Source organism: Phoxinus phoxinus, assembly GCF_949152265.1.
Source record: "Phoxinus phoxinus genome assembly, chromosome: 15".
Classification (NCBI taxonomy): domain Eukaryota; kingdom Metazoa; phylum Chordata; class Actinopteri; order Cypriniformes; family Leuciscidae; genus Phoxinus; species Phoxinus phoxinus.
Genome location: NC_136890.1, coordinates 25,114,124 through 25,132,905, shown reverse-complemented (window position 1 = coordinate 25,132,905; position 18,782 = coordinate 25,114,124). Strand labels below are relative to the sequence as shown.

The window sequence follows — 18,782 nt, the reverse complement described above, 5'->3', positions numbered from 1 at the left end:
TTCAACATGGAAAGCACTGGATGCTTGTCATATTACGTCATATGAACATTAATCACAAACACATGTCATTTTATGGATCGTAACTTGCCATGCTGAGAAGTTCATTTTGTGTTTTTGCTATTTCTTTGGCTGTATTAAAGATTATTTATCTATAACTACCTGTTTTCTTGAGTTTTTCCTCTTACTCTATACTGTAAGCATTTTCTACGGTCTAAACATGCATGTCTAGTTTGTGAACAACACACTTCAAATGGCCTTTTAAGTCCGATCAAAGTTTAAAAAGACTTTTTCATAAAATCATTAAAAATACACTAAGGGTTCTTGCAACATCTGCTGTATAGATTACAGCAGACATATCTTTCAGACAACCCTTGCTGGCAGTAGAGGTTAAAAAACCTAACAAAATTTGCAATAAAATTAAAACATTTTATACTAGGGCAGTCTATTGAATTAACAACAGCTGTAATTTAAATGTAATAATCACAATATATGCAAAATATTAGCTGACCAAAGCCACCAAATTAAAATAATTCAAAGACATGCCATTATTGTGGCAGACAAAAGCAATGAATAGATATAACACACAGGGCCTTTAAAAGTTGATAAATTGTTGCTTTCACATCATTTAACGTAAGCCTATTAAGCCTGCAATATTTTTTAATTGTTAGTGTAATGTACATATGCAGATTGATGTCTTATAAAAACAAATCGCAATAAATTTATGTGTTAAAGGATTAGTTCACTCCAGAATTAAAATTTCCTAATAATTTACTCACCCCCATGTCATCCAAGATGTTCATGACTTTCTTCGGTCGAAAAGAAATTAAAGGTTTTGAGGAAAACATTTCAGGATTTTTCTCTATATAATGGACTTCAACAGGGACCAACAGGTTGAAGATCCAAATTGCATTTTAATGCAGCTTTAAAGGGCACTACATGATCCCAGCAGATAAATAAGTGTCTTATCTAGCGAAACGATTTGTCATTTTATGAAAAATGTAAGTATTCATGAAAAAATGTATATACTTTTTAACCACAAATGCTCGTCTTTCACTAGCTCTGCGACTTCACGCATTACGTAGGCACGTTGGAAAGGTCATGCATGCATGACATAGGCGGAAGTACGAAAAACTCCATCTAATTTTCTCCTCCAACTTCAAAATCGTCCGACATCATTACCCTTTATTTTTGTAAAGGGCATTTGACTTAATCTTTACACATTCGCTTTGTAAAACACTGGGTTGGTACTTCCGTCTATGTCACGCGTCCAATGTGACTACGTAATGCATGAAGTCGTGGACTGGCATCACAGAGCTAATGCAAGACGAGCATTTGTGGTTAAAAAGTATATACATAGCCCTTTGAAGCTGCATTAAATCTGCAATTTGGACCTTGGTCCCAGATGAAGTCAACTATACGGAGAAAAATCCTGATATGTTTCCCTAAAAAAACGTAATTTCTTGTTCATCCAATGAACATCTTGGATGACATGGGAGTAACCATGCGTTCACACCGCCGCCAGCGAGAGTGGCAAAATTCGCTCTCGCCGCCCTGCCAACGACACCGTGGAAATAATCGTGGACGCTCTGATGCTCTGACGTAGATTGAATGTTTGGTCTTTTTTTCAACTTTATTTAAAGGGGCCACAAAGCAAACAAGCATGTCAATCGTTATTTATGCAGAAAATTGATCGATGGAAAGAACTGAACAATTAGTGACATGTTTGCTAACAAATTAAGCCAATTAAAAGCCATTTGTGTGGTGTGGCTTTTGTGATCATGGTTAAGTGCTATTCTTATTTGCATTCTCGCTGAAAAACAAGCGTTCTAGCGTGAAAATCTTGCCTATAAATAGTGTTATGCGCCTTCTTATCAGATTCAAATGATCAACCTCTCCTCTATTTTGCTTGGGAACTAATGTGGTCAGAACTCAAGTTTACAGGACTGTGTTCCCTGGAATCCTCTCAAACGTAGCACTTCTACATTCCGATTGGTTGCTGCCGGTTGCCGCCGAACCGCGTCATAGCTCATTACCATAAAGTTGACCTGACTTCAACTCTCCTCGCCGCTTCCAGGAAAATGAATGACTTCCGGCCACTTTGACGCTCTCGCCGGCGGTGGTGTGAACGCATAGTAAGGATGTGACGGTGAGGATATTTTCCCACCGGTTAATCGACGTGTGACAACACCGGTAATACCTGTATCACCGGAAGGGGCTTTTAAATGACGAATTTGAAAGCGAAACTAAAATAAACTAAAACTAAAGCTAAACAAATTTTTGGAAACTAATCTGTACTTTCTACCTTTTTCTATTTGGATAAAGAAAATCTGAATTTATTTAAAAATATATATATTTTATTTCACATCCTGCCCAATAATATCCTACAAACAATATTGATATTGAAGGATATGGAAAAAAATATAGTGAATGTAATGTAGGCTATGCGCAATATATTATGTGCAAAAAGGTGGTTAAAATCACATTACATTCATTGTAACATTACAATCTAAAACCAAAAATGCTTTTGTTTTTAAATTGACTAAAGGCTAAACTACAAATTTTAATAAAAACAAAAGCACAAACCAATTATATTAGCCTGCATTTGATTACCCCATTATAATGGTCACTTTCATAAAAATATACTTGTAGGTTTAAAATTACACATATGCCACATTTATTGTCTCCAACAACAAATATTTTAGCAATATGTAGGCTACATTTTAGTCAGAATTATTGCTCTCCTATTCTATTATGCTCCGTCTGTTTGGAAGTCAGAGCATCTCTGATAGGGCAAGCTGCTTTAAACTTGTTAACTATATCTTACCAGTTATTTTGAAGCCCTTAATATAAGCTTGTGTCATGTTTAGGACAAATTTCTACTATGTAGCCTACTTTCACTGCAGCAGCTCACACTGCGTCCTCCGCTATTTTTCAGATGTGCTTGTATCAAACTACTATATCAATATAAACGGTATTGCCTCATTCCATATCGTTTCAAATAAATATATCGATATATCGTACAAATTCGATATACCGCCCAGCCCTACATGGGGGTGAGTAAATTATCAGGAAATTTTCATTCTGGAGTGAACTAATCCTTTAACACCACCACCACCATGCACAAGAGCAATCATGAACAACTTGATACAATTGAATCAAGATGAAAAGCAGAGTTATTTTAAACCAAAGACATCAGCACAAGAACACTCCATTACAACTGTAGCGGTGTTTGACATGGAGGTGTCTGCTTGCAGTGACCTTTTCACTCTAGATCCTCCAAGGATGTTTGCATATTTGTGCAATTCAGTTAGTTTGGCAGACCAAGAACAAAGGAAACTAATAAATAATTAACCAGTGTTTTGTGGCATGTCAATGGGTGCGTCCAAATGCCTCCAATATGTTGAGATGGTGAGAGACACTGGATAGAGTTAACGCCATAAACTAGGTGGAAAACATGATACGGCTTAGATTAAGGCAACAGATAAAGACAGACGTGTTCAAGTTCCCATCAATATAACATTTAGGCTAAATGAAGGCAATATTATCAGTGCCACCTTTCTATTTAAAAACAGAAGATGTTCTGCAATGATCTAAATCGGACACTCCCATAATGAAACTGAACAGCTCAGTTCCGCTGGCGACATGATGTATAGGCCTATTTACGACTGAAAGAGGCTTTATCAGCAGGTAAAAAGATAATACAGAGGCTTGGCTCTGACACACTGTGTATAAAGAATGCAAACAACTGCTAACTTTGACACAAATACGCACACACAAACAGCCGACCACATAGCCGAAGCAGACCCAGCAGGCGCAGACTGAAACCAAGTCCACACTCCATAGATAATGCTGTGCTTGTGAGTCTAATGAAGAGAAGAATGCATGACTGTGAGTCAACTTCTACAGAAACAACGCAGGAATTTCAGAACAATCCCTCTTGCACAATCCTCACACAACAAAACAAATGTTAAGTAAATGTGTTACTAGGTAGACACCTGCTTGGATGGATCTGCTTTTTTTGTTAAAAAAATACTTTCTCCTATCCCACCTTGCTATGCCCAGAAAACTGAAGGCATAATTACTCACAGAAGTGTAAACGATGTGTCTCAATTGAAACATTGCTGTTTGTAGCATCTCAACAAGCCTGACACAGCAACACTGGCAGAACCAATGGCATCTGTTTTTCTGACCACAGGAAGTATTCAGGAAACCTGTATGAAAACATTTCATTTCACTGTTTATTTTTACTGCAGTGGTGCAGAAATTACCAACTTTATGGCTGGTATCATCCAGAAAATGTATGTTCTATTGCTGCGATCTTACAGATTGTTGGAGAGGAGGGATTATTGCCCCGCCCACATCATCCCATTTGAATTGAAAACAAATGATTATGTAATAATGAAAGATCCAAATGAAATTCTTACAATTTTATATTGTACAATTTTACTGCAGAATACCGTTTCTAATCAGAAAAAGGCTAAATGCAAAACATTCTCTGGTGTGTTACATTAGCGCTGCACAATTATATCACTTTAGCATCGATATCGTGAAGTGCGCATCCGCGCTAGTCACATCACAGGATGTGCGATGTCAAGTATAGGGATCGTAGTTGATCTGTGATGTGATCCATACGGGCCAGCTCAGCTGCCATCAGTTCGGAGCGCATGTGATTCGCGGATTAATTGCAAAGTTTAACCATATCATTATATTTTAACCCGCGCATTCATCTTAAAGTGAATATACCATATATACCCGCAGATTTTTGGGTCATCAATGTTAATCAAACAACAAAAAGCTTGAACAAAAATAAATTGTACTAATGAATGAATTAGCCTATATTTAATTTATACAGTGAAGACTATGCAGTGTTATTTCACACTTGATTATTCAATGTCTGACCCTGAATACAGTTAGATATACCTGAAAAAACAAAGCACTTCTTATTAGGGCCCAAGCCTTGAAAAGGCGAAGGCCCTATTGTTTTTCTAAGGATTATTATTCTTCTTCTTCTTCTTCTTATTATTATTATTATTATTATTATTATTATTTTACTACCTTTTGGGCACTTTTGGGGGCCTTAACGTGCTCAAAAACTCTTGAAACTTTGCACAAATGTCAGAACCCGCGGCCATTAGAGCCGGACTGAAGCTGGGACCCGGGCGTTGCAGGGGGGCTCGGCAGCGCCCCCTGGAATGGGATTCAAAAACATGTCCATATATCAAACACGCTTGCATGTAATAATATGAAACTCGGTACACATATAGATCTCATCGGGCCGAACAACTTTCGTGCTCTAAGTTTTACGCCAGTCCAACAGGAAGTCGGCTATTATGGGCTGTATGGAAACGCATGTTCTGGCATTTGAAACACTTCTCCCAGAGAATTCATCCGATGACCACGAAACTCGGTGTGCATGAAGTCAAGACATGGAGGATGCTAAATTGCGGACGGATTTTTGATATCTCGAACGGTTTGGCCGTGGCGAGGAAACGAATTTATGATTAAAAAAGGATGCATAAAGTGTGTTATAACTTAGTTATAGTTGTACCTACAGTTACAAAACTCAGCGTGTATATTGATATTATCAAGCCGAACAACTTTCTAATTTACAGTCATTAGCTCCGACCAACAGAAAGTCAGATATTGTGGTTTGAATGTGAATTGTGTCTCTCTCTGTCTCTCTGCTATTCTGTGTGTGTGTGTCTGTCTGTGTGGGGTGGGGAGGGGAGGGGGGGATCTGTGTATGTGTGTGTGTGTGAGTGTGTGTGAGGAGGGGGGCTACTTTAGTTTAACCCTTTCTCTGCTGTGTGCAAAATCTTGGGCACTTTTTGGGCCCTTAACGTGCTCGAAAACTCTTGAAATTTTGCACACAGGTTAGAACCCGCGGCCGGGCTGAAGCTGGTACCCGGGCGTGGCAGGGGGGCTCGACAGCGCCCCCTGGAATGGGATTCAAACACTTGTCCATATATCAAACATGCTTGCATGTAATAATATGAAACTCGGTACACATTTAGATCTCATCGGGCCGAACAACTTTCGTGCTCTAAGTTTTACGCCAGCCCAACAGGAAGTCGGCTATTGTGGGTGGTATGAAAACGCATGCCCCTGGAATTTGAAACACTCTTTCTAGAAAATTCATCCAATCGAAACCAAACTCGGTCAGCCTGACGACAAGACATTGAGGATACTAAATTGCTGACGGATTTTTGATATCTCGAACAGTTTGGCCGTGGCGAGGAAACGAAATTATGGCGAGAAAAGAGAAACACGATCTGTTATAACGTCTTCATACATTTATTGATCTTGATGAAACTTCAGTAGCGTGTTTGTTGTAAGAGAGCGATCACATGGATGTAACTAATGTGAGTCCCCCCCCTTTTCTGTGTGTGTTTGGAGGGGAGCAGAAAGACTCACACTGATACAAGCTCTAAAGCAGACTTCTTCTCGACAGTCAAAGCGGGGTTACGTTATTGCCCGTCGTGCACAGGAACCCGAAAGGCAACGGGGTGGCGGCTTTTTATATATATATATATATATATATATATATATATATATATATATATATATATATATATATATATATAAATAAATATAGCTGCAAGCAGCGATGGAGGGCCCAAGCCGGTGGCAGCGCCAGCCCGGTGCCTTTAGTGTAACTAAAGGCACCAGGGTGGCGGTGCCACCGGCTTGGGCCCGTAATCGCTGCTTGCAGCTATATTTATTTATATATATATATATATATATATATATATATATATATATATATATATATATTTATTAGGGCCCAAGCCTTGAAAAGGCGAAGGCCCTATTGTTTTCCTCCGGATTATTCTTCTTTATTATTATTATATTACTACCTTTTGGGCACTTTTGGGGGCCTTAACGTGCTCAAAAACTCTTGAAACTTTGCACAAATGTCAGAACCCGTGGCCATTAGGGCCCGACTGAAGCTGGGACCCGGGCGTGGCAGGGGGGCTCGCCAGCGCCCCCTGGAACGCGGTCCGAAAACTTGGTCCATAAATCAAACACGCTTGCGTGTAATAATATGAAACTCGGTACACTTATAGATCTCATCGGTTCATATATCCTTCATGCTCTGACTTTTTACCCCAGCCCAACAGGAAGTCGGCTATTTGGCGTAGTTTAAAAAACACATGCAATGGAATTTAAAATACTCCTCCTAGACGATTCAACCAATCACCACGAAACTCGGTGTGCATGAAGTCAAGACATGGAGGATGATAAATTGCGAGGGGATTTTTGATATCTCGAACGGTTTGGCCGTGGCGAGGAAACGAATTTATGGCGAATATTGGAAACAGGAAGTGTGTTATAACATCCTCATACATTAATTGATCTTGATGAAACTTCAGCAGTGTGTTCGTTGTAAGAGGCCGATCATATGGATGTGACTATTGTGAGTCAAAGTTATAGCGCCACCAACTGGCAGCAGGAAGTGTGTCACTTTCAAAATGCTTTGAATTCACCCTCTTATTTTTACCCGATTTGCTTCAAACTTTATGTGTATAATGTAAACACACGGCAGATGTAGACCTGTGAAAGGATTATTGATATCTTTAATACTGTCGCCATGGCAACGCTTTAAACTTTTATATTCTTTTTGGGTGCATTTGAGGCTCTTAACATGCTTCAAATTGCATGAAACTCAACATGCATATCAGATTTATTAGGTACTAGGCATGTGTGAAGTTTCAGAAACGGGCGTGGTAAGGGGCTCAGTAGCGCCACCTTTAGTCAAAAATGGGGTATTAGTTTTACCTACAGTAACAAAAATCGGTATCTATATTTATCTCCCCGATCCGGACAACTTTCTAATTGACAGTCATTAGCTCCGACCAACAGGAAGTCAGATATTTTGGTTTGAATGTGATTTGATGGGAATTTTGCCAGTCTCTCTCAGTGTCTGTGTGTGTGAGAGAGGAGGGGGGCTTTATTTTAACCCTTTCTCTGCTGTGTGGGACTTCTCGGGCACTTTTGGGGGCCTTAACGTGCTCAAAAACTCTTGAAACTTTGCACAAATGTCAGAACCCGCGGCCATCAGGGCCCGACTGAAGCTGGTACCCGGGCGTGGCAGGGGGGCTCGGCAGCGCCCCCTGGAATGGGATTCAAAAACATGTCCATATATCAAACACGCTTGCATGTAATAATATGAAACTCGGTACACATATAGATCTCATCGGGCCGAACAACTTTCGTGCTCTAAGTTTTACGCCAGTCCAACAGGAAGTCGGCTATTATGGGCTGTATGGAAACGCATGTTCTGGCATTTGAAACACTTCTCCCAGAGAATTCATCCGATGACCACGAAACTCGGTGTGCATGAAGTCAAGACATGGAGGATGCTAAATTGCGGACGGATTTTTGATATCTCGAACGGTTTGGCCGTGGCGAGGAAACAAATTTATGATTAAAAAAGGATGCATAAAGTGTGTTATAACTTTATAGTTATAGTTATAGTTTTACCTACAGTTACAAAACTCAGCGTGTATATTGATCTTATCAAGCCGAACAACTTTCTAATTTACAGTCATTAGCTCCGACCAACAGAAAGTCAGATATTGTGGTTTGAATGTGAATTCTGTCTCTCTCTGTCTCTCTGCCATTCTGTGTGTGTGTGTCTGTCTGTGTGGGGTGGGGAGGGGAGGGGGGATCTGTGTATGTGTGTGTGTGTGTGTGTGTGTGTGTGTGTGTGTGAGGAGGGGGGCTAGTTTAGTTTAACCCTTTCTCTGCTGTGTGCAAAATCTCGGGCACTTTTGGGGCCCTTAACGTGCTCGAAAACTCTTGAAATTTTGCACACAGGTCAGAACCCGCGGCCATCAGGGCCGGGCTGAAGCTGGTAACCGGGCGTGGCAGGGGGGCTCGACAGCGCCCCCTGGAATGGGATTCAAACACTTGTCCGTATATCAAACACGCTTGCATGTAATAATATGAAACTCGGTACACATTTAGATCTCATCGGGCCGAACAACTTTCGTGCTCTAAGTTTTACGCCAGCCCAACAGGAAGTCGGCTATTGTGGGTGGTATGAAAACGCATGCCCCTGGAATTTGAAACACTCTTTCTAGAAAATTCATCCAATCGCAACCAAACTCGGTCAGCCTGACGACAAGACATTGAGGATACTAAATTGCTGACGGATTTTTGATATCTCGAACAGTTTGGCCGTGGCGAGGAAACTAAATTATGGCGAGAAAAGAGAAACACGATCTGTTATAACGTCTTAATACATTTATTGATCTTGATGAAACTTCAGTAGCGTGTTTGTTGTAAGAGAGCGATCACATGGATGTAACTAATGTGAGTCCCCCCCTTTTTCTGTGTGTGTTTGGAGGGGAGCAGAAAGACTCACACTGATACAAGCTCTAAAGCAGACTTCTTCTCGACAGTCAAAGCGGGGTTACGTTATTGCCCGTCGTGCACAGGAACCCGAAAGGCAACGGGGTGGCGGCTTTATATATATATATATATATATAAATAAATATAGCTGCAAGCAGCGATGGAGGGCCCAAGCCGGTGGCAGCGCCAGCCCGGTGCCTTTAGTGTAACTAAAGGCACCAGGGTGGCGGTGCCACCGGCTTGGGCCCGTAATCGCTGCTTGCAGCTATATTTATTATTATTATTATTAGGGCCCAAGCCTTGAAAAGGCGAAGGCCCTATTGTTTTCCAAAGGATTATTCTTCTTAACTATTATTATTATTATTATTATATTACTACCTTTTGGGCACTTTTGGGGGCCTTAACGTGCTCAAAAACTCTTGAAACTTTGCACAAATGTCAGAACCCGCGGCCATTAGAGCCGGACTGAAGCTGGTACCCGGGCGTGGCAGGGGGGCTCGACAGCGCCCCCTGGAACGCGGTCCGAAAACTTGGTCCATAAATCAAACACGCTTGCGTGTAATAATATGAAACTCTGTACACTTATAGATCTCATCGGTTCATATATCCTTCGTGCTCTGACTTTTTACCCCAGCCCAACAGGAAGTCGGCTATTTGGCGTAGTTTAAAAAACACATGCAATGGAATTTAAAGTACTCCTCCTAGACGATTCAACCAATCACCACGAAACTCGGTGTGCATGAAGTCAAGACATGGAGGATGATAAATTGCGAGGGGATTTTTGATATCTCAAACGGTTTGGCCGTGGCGAGGAAACGAATTTATGGCGAATATTGGAAACAGGAAGTGTGTTATAACATCCTCATACATTAATTGATCTTGATGAAACTTCAGCAGTGTGTTCGTTGTAAGAGGCCGATCACATGGATGTGACTATTGTGAGTCAAAGTTATAGCGCCACCAACTGGCAGCAGGAAGTGTGTCACTTTCAAAATGCTTTGAATTCACCCTCTTATTTTTACCCGATTTGCTTCAAACTTTATGTGTATAATGTAAACACACGGCAGATGTAGACCTGTGAAAGAATTATTGATATCTTAAATACTGTCGCCATGGCAGCGCTTTAAACTTTTATATTCTTTTTGGGTGCATTTGAGGCTCTTAACATGCTTCAAATTGCATGAAACTCAACATGCATATCAGATTTATTAGGTACTAGGCATGTGTGAAGTTTCAGAAACGGGCGCGGTAAGGGGCTCAGTAGCGCCACCTTTAGTCAAAAATGGGGTATTAGTTTTACCTACAGTAACAAAAATCGGTATTTATATTTATCTCCCCGAGCCGGACAACTTTCTAATTTACAGTCATTAGCTCCGACCAACAGGAAGTCAGATATTTTGGTTTGAATGTGATTTGATGGGAATTTTGCCAGTCTCTCTCAGTGTCTGTGTGTGTGAGAGAGGAGGGGGGCTTTATTTTAACCCTTTCTCTGCTGTGTGGGACTTCTCGGGCACTTTTGGGGCCCTTAACGTGCTCGAAAACTCTTGAAACTTTGCACACAGGTCAGAACCTGCGGCCATCAGGGCCGGGCTGAAGCTGGTACCCGGGCGTGGCAGGGGGGCTCAACAGCGCCCCCTTTAACGGGGTCCGAAAACTTGGTCCCTATATCAAACTGAATATTGCATGAATTAGTATGAAACTCGGTACACATATAGATCTCATCGGGCCGAACAACTTTCGTGCTCTAAGTTTTACGCCAGCCCAACAGGAAGTCGGCTATTATGGGTTGTATGAAAACGCACGCCCCTGGAATTTTATATACTCCTCCAAGAAATTTAATTTGATCTTCACCAAACTCGGTCAGCATGAAGTCAAGACATTGAGGATGCTAAATTGCGGACGGATTTTTGATATCTCGAACGGTTTGGCCATGGCGAGGAAACGAATTTATGGCGAGAAAAGAGAAACACGATGTGTTATAACGTCTTCATACATTAACTGATCTTGATGAAACTTCAGTAGTGTGTTTTTTGTAAGAGGCCGATCACATGGATGTAACTAATGTGAGTCAAAGTTATAGCGCCACCAACTGGCAGCAGGAAGTGTGTTACTTTCAAGATGCTTTTGACTAAAGTGGGGGGGTTATTTTTACCTACAGTCACAAAACTCGGTATGTATATTGTGCTTATCGAGCCGGACAACTTTCTCATTTACAGTCATTAGCTCCGACCAACATGAAGTCAGATATTTTGGTTTGAATGTGGTTTTGTCTCTCTCCGACAGAGTTCCCCCTGCCATTCTGTGTGTGTGTGTGTGTGTGTGTGTGTGTGTGTGTGTGTGTGTGTGTGTGTGTGTGTCTGTCTGTCTGTCTGTCTGTCTGACACTCCCCCCCCGTGTGTGTCTGTGTGGGGAGGGGAGGGAGGGCACACACACAGACAGCCCCCCTGTCTCTGTGTGTGTGGGGAGGGGGGCAGAAAGACTATTAAAAATAGGTATATTGTGGCATCTAGTGTTTTATACTATGTATACATGTGTTTTTTCTTTTAAACAAGTGTTTTAAAGTACAGTAATTTCAATGAATATATATACCACACTTCATATTAATTTTTGGTCTTGTGTACTTACAATGGCTGCTGATTTCATGTGTCCGTTACCGTTAAGTCCATGAGACTGTAGGGTGTCTAATTTTTCATTTTAGGTTTCAGAAGGGTGCTCACGCATACTTTGTGGTTGATATGTGCCCTCGATGCGCACTTTTGCAGAACCCACACTGATGCAAGCTCTAAAGCAGACTTCTTCTCGACAGTCAAAGCGGAGTTACGTTATTGCCCGTCGTGCACAGGAACCCTAAAGGCACCGGGGTGGCGGTTTATATATATATATATATATATATATATATATATATAAATAAATATAGCTGCAAGCAGCGATGGAGGGCCCAAGCCGGTGGCACCGCCACCTCGGTGCCTTTAGTGTAAGGCACCAGGGTGGCGGTGCCACCGGCTTGGGCCCGTAATCGCTGCTTGCAGCTATATTTATTATTATTTTACTACCTTTTGGGCACTTTTGGGGGCCTTAACGTGCTCAAAAACTCTTGAAACTTTGCACAAATGTCAGAACCCGCGGCCATTAGGGCCGCGCTGAAGCTGGGACCCGGGCGTGGCAGGGGGGCTCGGCAGCGCCCCCTGGAATGGGATTCAAAAACATGTCCATATATCAAACACGCTTGCATGTAATAATATGAAACTCGGTACACATATAGATCTCATCGGGCCGAACAACTTTCGTGCTCTAAGTTTTACGCCAGTCCAACAGGAAGTCGGCTATTATGGGCTGTATGGAAACGCATGTTCTGGCATTTGAAACACTTCTCCCAGAGAATTCATCCGATGACCACGAAACTCGGTGTGCATGAAGTCAAGACATGGAGGATGCTAAATTGCGGACGGATTTTTGATATCTCGAACGGTTTGGCCGTGGCGAGGAAACGAATTTATGATTAAAAAAGGATGCATAAAGTGTGTTATAACTTAGTTATAGTTTTACCTACAGTTACAAAACTCAGCGTGTATATTGATATTATCAAGCCGAACAACTTTCTAATTTACAGTCATTAGCTCCGACCAACAGAAAGTCAGATATTGTGGTTTGAATGTGAATTGTGTCTCTCTCTGTCTCTCTGCTATTCTGTGTGTGTGTGTCTGTCTGTGTGGGGTGGGGAGGGGAGGGGGGGATCTGTGTGTGAGTGTGTGTGAGGAGGGGGGCTAGTTTAGTTTAACCCTTTCTCTGCTGTGTGCAAAATCTTGGGCACTTTTTGGGCCCTTAACGTGCTCGAAAACTCTTGAAATTTTGCACACAGGTTAGAACCCGCGGCCGGGCTGAAGCTGGTACCCGGGCGTGGCAGGGGGGCTCGACAGCGCCCCCTGGAATGGGATTCAAACACTTGTCCATATATCAAACATGCTTGCATGTAATAATATGAAACTCGGTACACATTTAGATCTCATCGGGCCGAACAACTTTCGTGCTCTAAGTTTTACGCCAGCCCAACAGGAAGTCGGCTATTGTGGGTGGTATGAAAACGCATGCCCCTGGAATTTGAAACACTCTTTCTAGAAAATTCATCCAATCGAAACCAAACTCGGTCAGCCTGACGACAAGACATTGAGGATACTAAATTGCTGACGGATTTTTGATATCTCGAACAGTTTGGCCGTGGCGAGGAAACGAAATTATGGCGAGAAAAGAGAAACACGATCTGTTATAACGTCTTCATACATTTATTGATCTTGATGAAACTTCAGTAGCGTGTTTGTTGTAAGAGAGCGATCACATGGATGTAACTAATGTGAGTCCCCCCCCTTTTCTGTGTGTGTTTGGAGGGGAGCAGAAAGACTCACACTGATACAAGCTCTAAAGCAGACTTCTTCTCGACAGTCAAAGCGGGGTTACGTTATTGCCCGTCGTGCACAGGAACCCGAAAGGCAACGGGGTGGCGGCTTTTTATATATATATATATATATATATATATATATATATATATATATATATATATAAATAAATATAGCTGCAAGCAGCGATGGAGGGCCCAAGCCGGTGGCAGCGCCAGCCCGGTGCCTTTAGTGTAACTAAAGGCACCAGGGTGGCGGTGCCACCGGCTTGGGCCCGTAATCGCTGCTTGCAGCTATATTTATTTATATATATATATATATATATATATATATATATATATTTTGGTTTTGTTTTATTAATATAGTGTATAATTTTTAGGGCCCAAGCCTTGAAAAGGCGAAGGCCCTATTGTTTTTCTTCGGATTATTAGGGCCCAAGCCTTGAAAAGGCGAAGGCCCTATTGTTTTCCATGGGATTATTAGGGCCCAAGCCTTGAAAAGGCGAAGGCCCTATTGTTTTCCATGGGATTATTATTTATTCTTCTTCTTTATTATTATTATATTACTACCTTTTGGGCACTTTTGGGGGCCTTAACGTGCTCAAAAACTCTTGAAACTTTGCACAAATGTCAGAACCCGCGGCCATTAGGGCCCGACTGAAGCTGGGACCCGGGCGTGGCAGGGGGGCTCGACAGCGCCCCCTGGAATGGGATTCAAAAACATGTCCATATCTCAAACACGCTTGCATGTAATAATATGAAACTCGGTACACGTATAGATCTCATCGGGCCGAACAACTTTCGTGCTCTAAGTTTTACGCCAGTCCAACAGGAAGTCGGTTATTATGGGCTGTATGGAAACGCATGTTCTGGCATTTGAAACACTTGTCCTAGAGAATTCATCGGATGACCACGAAACTCGGTGTGCATGAAGTCAAGACATGGAGGATGATAAATTGCGAGGGGATTTTTGATATCTCGAACGGTTTGGCCGTGGCGAGGAAACGAATTTATGGCGAATATTGGAAACAGGAAGTGTGTTATAACATCCTCATACATTAACTGATCTTGATGAAACTTCAGCAGTGTGTTCGCTGTAAGAGGCCGATCATATGGATGTGACTATTGTGAGTCAAAGTTATAGCGCCACCAACTGGCAGCAGGAAGTGTGTCACTTTCAAAATGCTTTGAATTCACCCTCTTATTTTTACCCGATTTGCTTCAAACTTCATCTGTATAATGTAAACACACGACAGATGTAGACCTGTGAAAGGATTATTGATATCTTTAATACTGTCGCCATGGCAACGCTTTAAACTTTTATATTCTTTTTGGATGCATTTGAGGCTCTTAACATGCTTCAAATTGCATGAAACTCAACATGCATATCACATTTATTGTGTAATAGACATGTGCGAAGTTTCAGAAACGGGCGTGGTAAGGGGCTCAGTAGCGCCACCTTTAGTCAAAAATGGGGTATTAGTTTTATCTACAGTAACCAAACTCGGTACGTATATTCTTCTCTTCGAGCCGGACAACTTTCTAATTTACAGTCATTAGCTCCGACCAACAGGAAGTCAGATATTTTGGTTTGAATGTGATATATTGATATATTTTAGACTCCGAGTTTTTAGCGGTGGTTGATTTTATTCACACCAAACTTTTTCAACATGATGAAAATACATTAAAGATGCTAAATTATGAACGGATATTAAATATCTCAAACGGTTTTGCTGTGGCGAGGGATTAAAGTAATGTCCAGAAAGGAAACACTAAAAGCCTCATATCTTCTAAAATTTTTATTATACACCATTTATTTCTATATAAAAGTATACAAATATCAGAACTAAACCCATTTTGTTCTTTTTTTCAATTTAAGAATTATGTATAAGTTAAAAAACAGCCAGAATGCGCTATTTAGTAAAAAAATAAGTCATACATAGGGCAATACTGCCCTCTTGTGTTCGAAATCAGGTAGGCCCATTGTATATTGTATTTATATATAAATATATTAGTGACTGTGAGAATATTTTCCTACGGGTTAATGGATGTGTGATTAAAGCGGGGGCTTTTAAATCGCTAACTTAAAAGCCAAAGTAGTACTGGACGTCCAGTAGGAATGAACTAAAACACATTCACTCTGTTCTGCTCATAGACTGTAAAAAAATGGTTCTGCTCGTTCCTCGCCGTGAACGCGTTATTACCCGTGTAGCCGTGAGCATTTAGTTTCATTTTAAACATAGCGCCATTTCGGGGGTGGGATTGCTTGAATTGCGTGTTCAATATTCCGTCATCATCTTTTCAGTCAGCTGTCCACCCATGATTAATGAAATTGGACTCCTTGTGCTGATCTTTGCTGCGACTCTCATTCAGCTCACGATTTATTAAGCGGACACGTTCAGGTTTTAATTGTAAGTTAGTGCCCGTTCTCTAACTGAACTAAATTATTTTAACACACACACACACATCAAATCGACGGTGGAGCGCGATGATATATTTAATATATCTGTATATTTGAATATCTGTATATTTTTCCCACCGGTTAACCAACGTGTGACACCAGCGAGGGCTTTTAAATCGCTAATATAAAAGTGAAAGTAAGTATGATTATGGTGGCGCTTGCAGTGCGCTCGAATGAATTCTTATGAAAGTAGAAATTAACTAAAAAACGTTCGCTCTGTTCTGCTCACTCCTCGCGTTGGACGCGCACCGTTATGAATGCCTGTGCAGCCGTGAGCTTTTTTAGTTTAATTTTAAAATTAGCGCCATTTCGGGGGCGGGTAGACTATTGCTTGAATTTATTTTACAAAAACACGTGCTATATTTCAGATCAATATATTTGTTTTCCTTAAAATTATTCTCATCTGAATTACAAATAATGTATTTCTGTATAAAATAATACTATGACTAAAAATGCATTTGATGTTTCTTTTTTAATCAATAACTTAAAAATAAACGGATTAGGCTACTGCTCTGTTTGAGGACTAGAAATTAAAACCAATGCAATATGATGAATGTCCAAAAGATGGCACCGACAGACTGTTTTAAACGAGGTTGGATAAATATTTCTTGTTTTTAAACAGTGTACGTGTGCGTGTGTGCGCGGGTGTGTGTGTGTGTGTGTGTGTGTGTGTGTGCGTGTGCGTGCGTGCAATCAGTCCCAGGTAAGAGGCATGAATGATGGGAATTGGACTTCTGGGAGTGAGGTTAATATTCCGGAGACGGTTCCCTCAGGTTGTGAAAAGGAGGCGGCGCGGGAGCCCCAATAGTAACCAACTGCAGAACCCCAGAACCATACGTCATATCAGTGTGATCACGACAGCGCCAGCCTAAAAGTCTGATGCCAGAAGTGGGCGTGGCCAGACATTGCGCTACTTCTGTGTTTCAAAGTTTAAAACAATGCTGATATATTTTTTTTTGAACGATTTCATTACAAATGTTTATTTAATATATATATATATATATATATATATATATATATATAAAATATTATAAAATATAATAACAATGTTTTGTCCTATTAACAAAAGACAGACAATGTACTATGAACAAATGTTAATAGTTTTTTAAAAGTTAAAATGATACTTTATGCATTTGGTTAGTGTCAAATGATTAACAATATAAATTGAACAAAGTTTAAAACAAACAAAATAATAAAACGAAAACAAAGCTTGAACATCTGATTTAATTGAAAAGCATTTTTTAAATAAAATGTGTTTTTTTCCTCTGAAATAGCAAAAGCATCGCACACTAGCTGTACCTGCTCTAAATAAATAATAGTCATTAAATAAAAATACAAAATCGAAATAAATAAATTATATTTTATTGTTATTTTTTTAATTCTTGTTCTGTTCTGAATATCAATACATTTAAAGGATTTGTTGTGGAATATTTTGAGTATCATAATAAAATCAGAACAATTCTCGTTTTAGTGATTATTTTTATTTTTTATTTTTTTCACTGTTCTAATCAGGTCAGGCAAGTCAAATTCTTTGTCTTGTCCCTTAAAAAAGGTAATATATATATATATATACCACACTTCATATGAATTTTTGGTGTTGTGTACTTACAATGGCTGCTGATTTCATGTGTCCGTTAAGTCCATGAGACTGTAGGGTGTCTAATTTTTCATTTTAGGTTTCAGAAGGGTGCTCACGCATACTTTGTGGTTGATATGTGCCCTCGATGCGCACTTTTGCAGAACCCACACTGATGCAAGCTCTAAAGCAGACTTCTTCTGGACAATCAAAGCGGAGTTACGTTATTGCCCATTGTGCACAGGAACCCTAAAGGCACCGGGGTGGCGGTTTTATATATATATATATATATATATATATATATATATAAATATAGCTGCAAGCAGCGATGGAGGGCCCAAGCCGGTGGCACCGCCACCCTGGTGCCTTTAGTGCAACTAAAGGCACCGGGGTGGCGGTGCCACCGGCTTGGGCCCGTAATCGCTGCTTGCAGCTATATTTATATATATATATATATATATATATATATATATATTTTATTATTATTATTATATTACTACCTTTTGGGCACTTTTGGGGGCCTTAACGTGCTCAAAAACTCTTGAAACTTTGCACAAATGTCAGAACCCGCGGCCATTAGAGCCGGACTGAAGCTGGGACCCGGGCGTGGCAGGGGGGCTCGACAGCGCCCCCTGGAACGCGGTCCGAAAACTTGGTCCATAAATCAAACACGCTTGCGTGTAATAATATGAAACTCGGTACACTTATAGATCTCATCGGTTCATATATCCTTCGTGCCTCTGACTTTTTACCCCAGCCCAACAGGAAGTCGGCTATTTGGCGTAGTTTAAAAAACACATGCAATGGAATTTAAAATACTCCTCCTAGACGATTCAACCAATCACCACGAAACTCGGTGTGCATGAAGTCAAGACATGGAGGATGAAAAATTGCGAGGGGATTTTTGATATCTCGAACGGTTTGGCCGTGGCGAGGAAACGAATTTATGGCGAATATTGGAAACAGGAAGTGTGTTATAACATCCTCATACATTAATT

At 40.7% G+C, this 18,782-nt stretch overlaps 1 protein-coding gene across 4 annotated transcripts in view; it reads right to left on the bottom strand.

Annotated features, from left to right (window-relative positions):
- sh3gl1b (SH3-domain GRB2-like 1b) overlaps positions 1 to 18,782 on the bottom strand; it is a 32,017-nt gene that overhangs the window by 8,453 nt on the left and 4,782 nt on the right. The gene's annotated exons all lie outside the window — the stretch shown is intronic.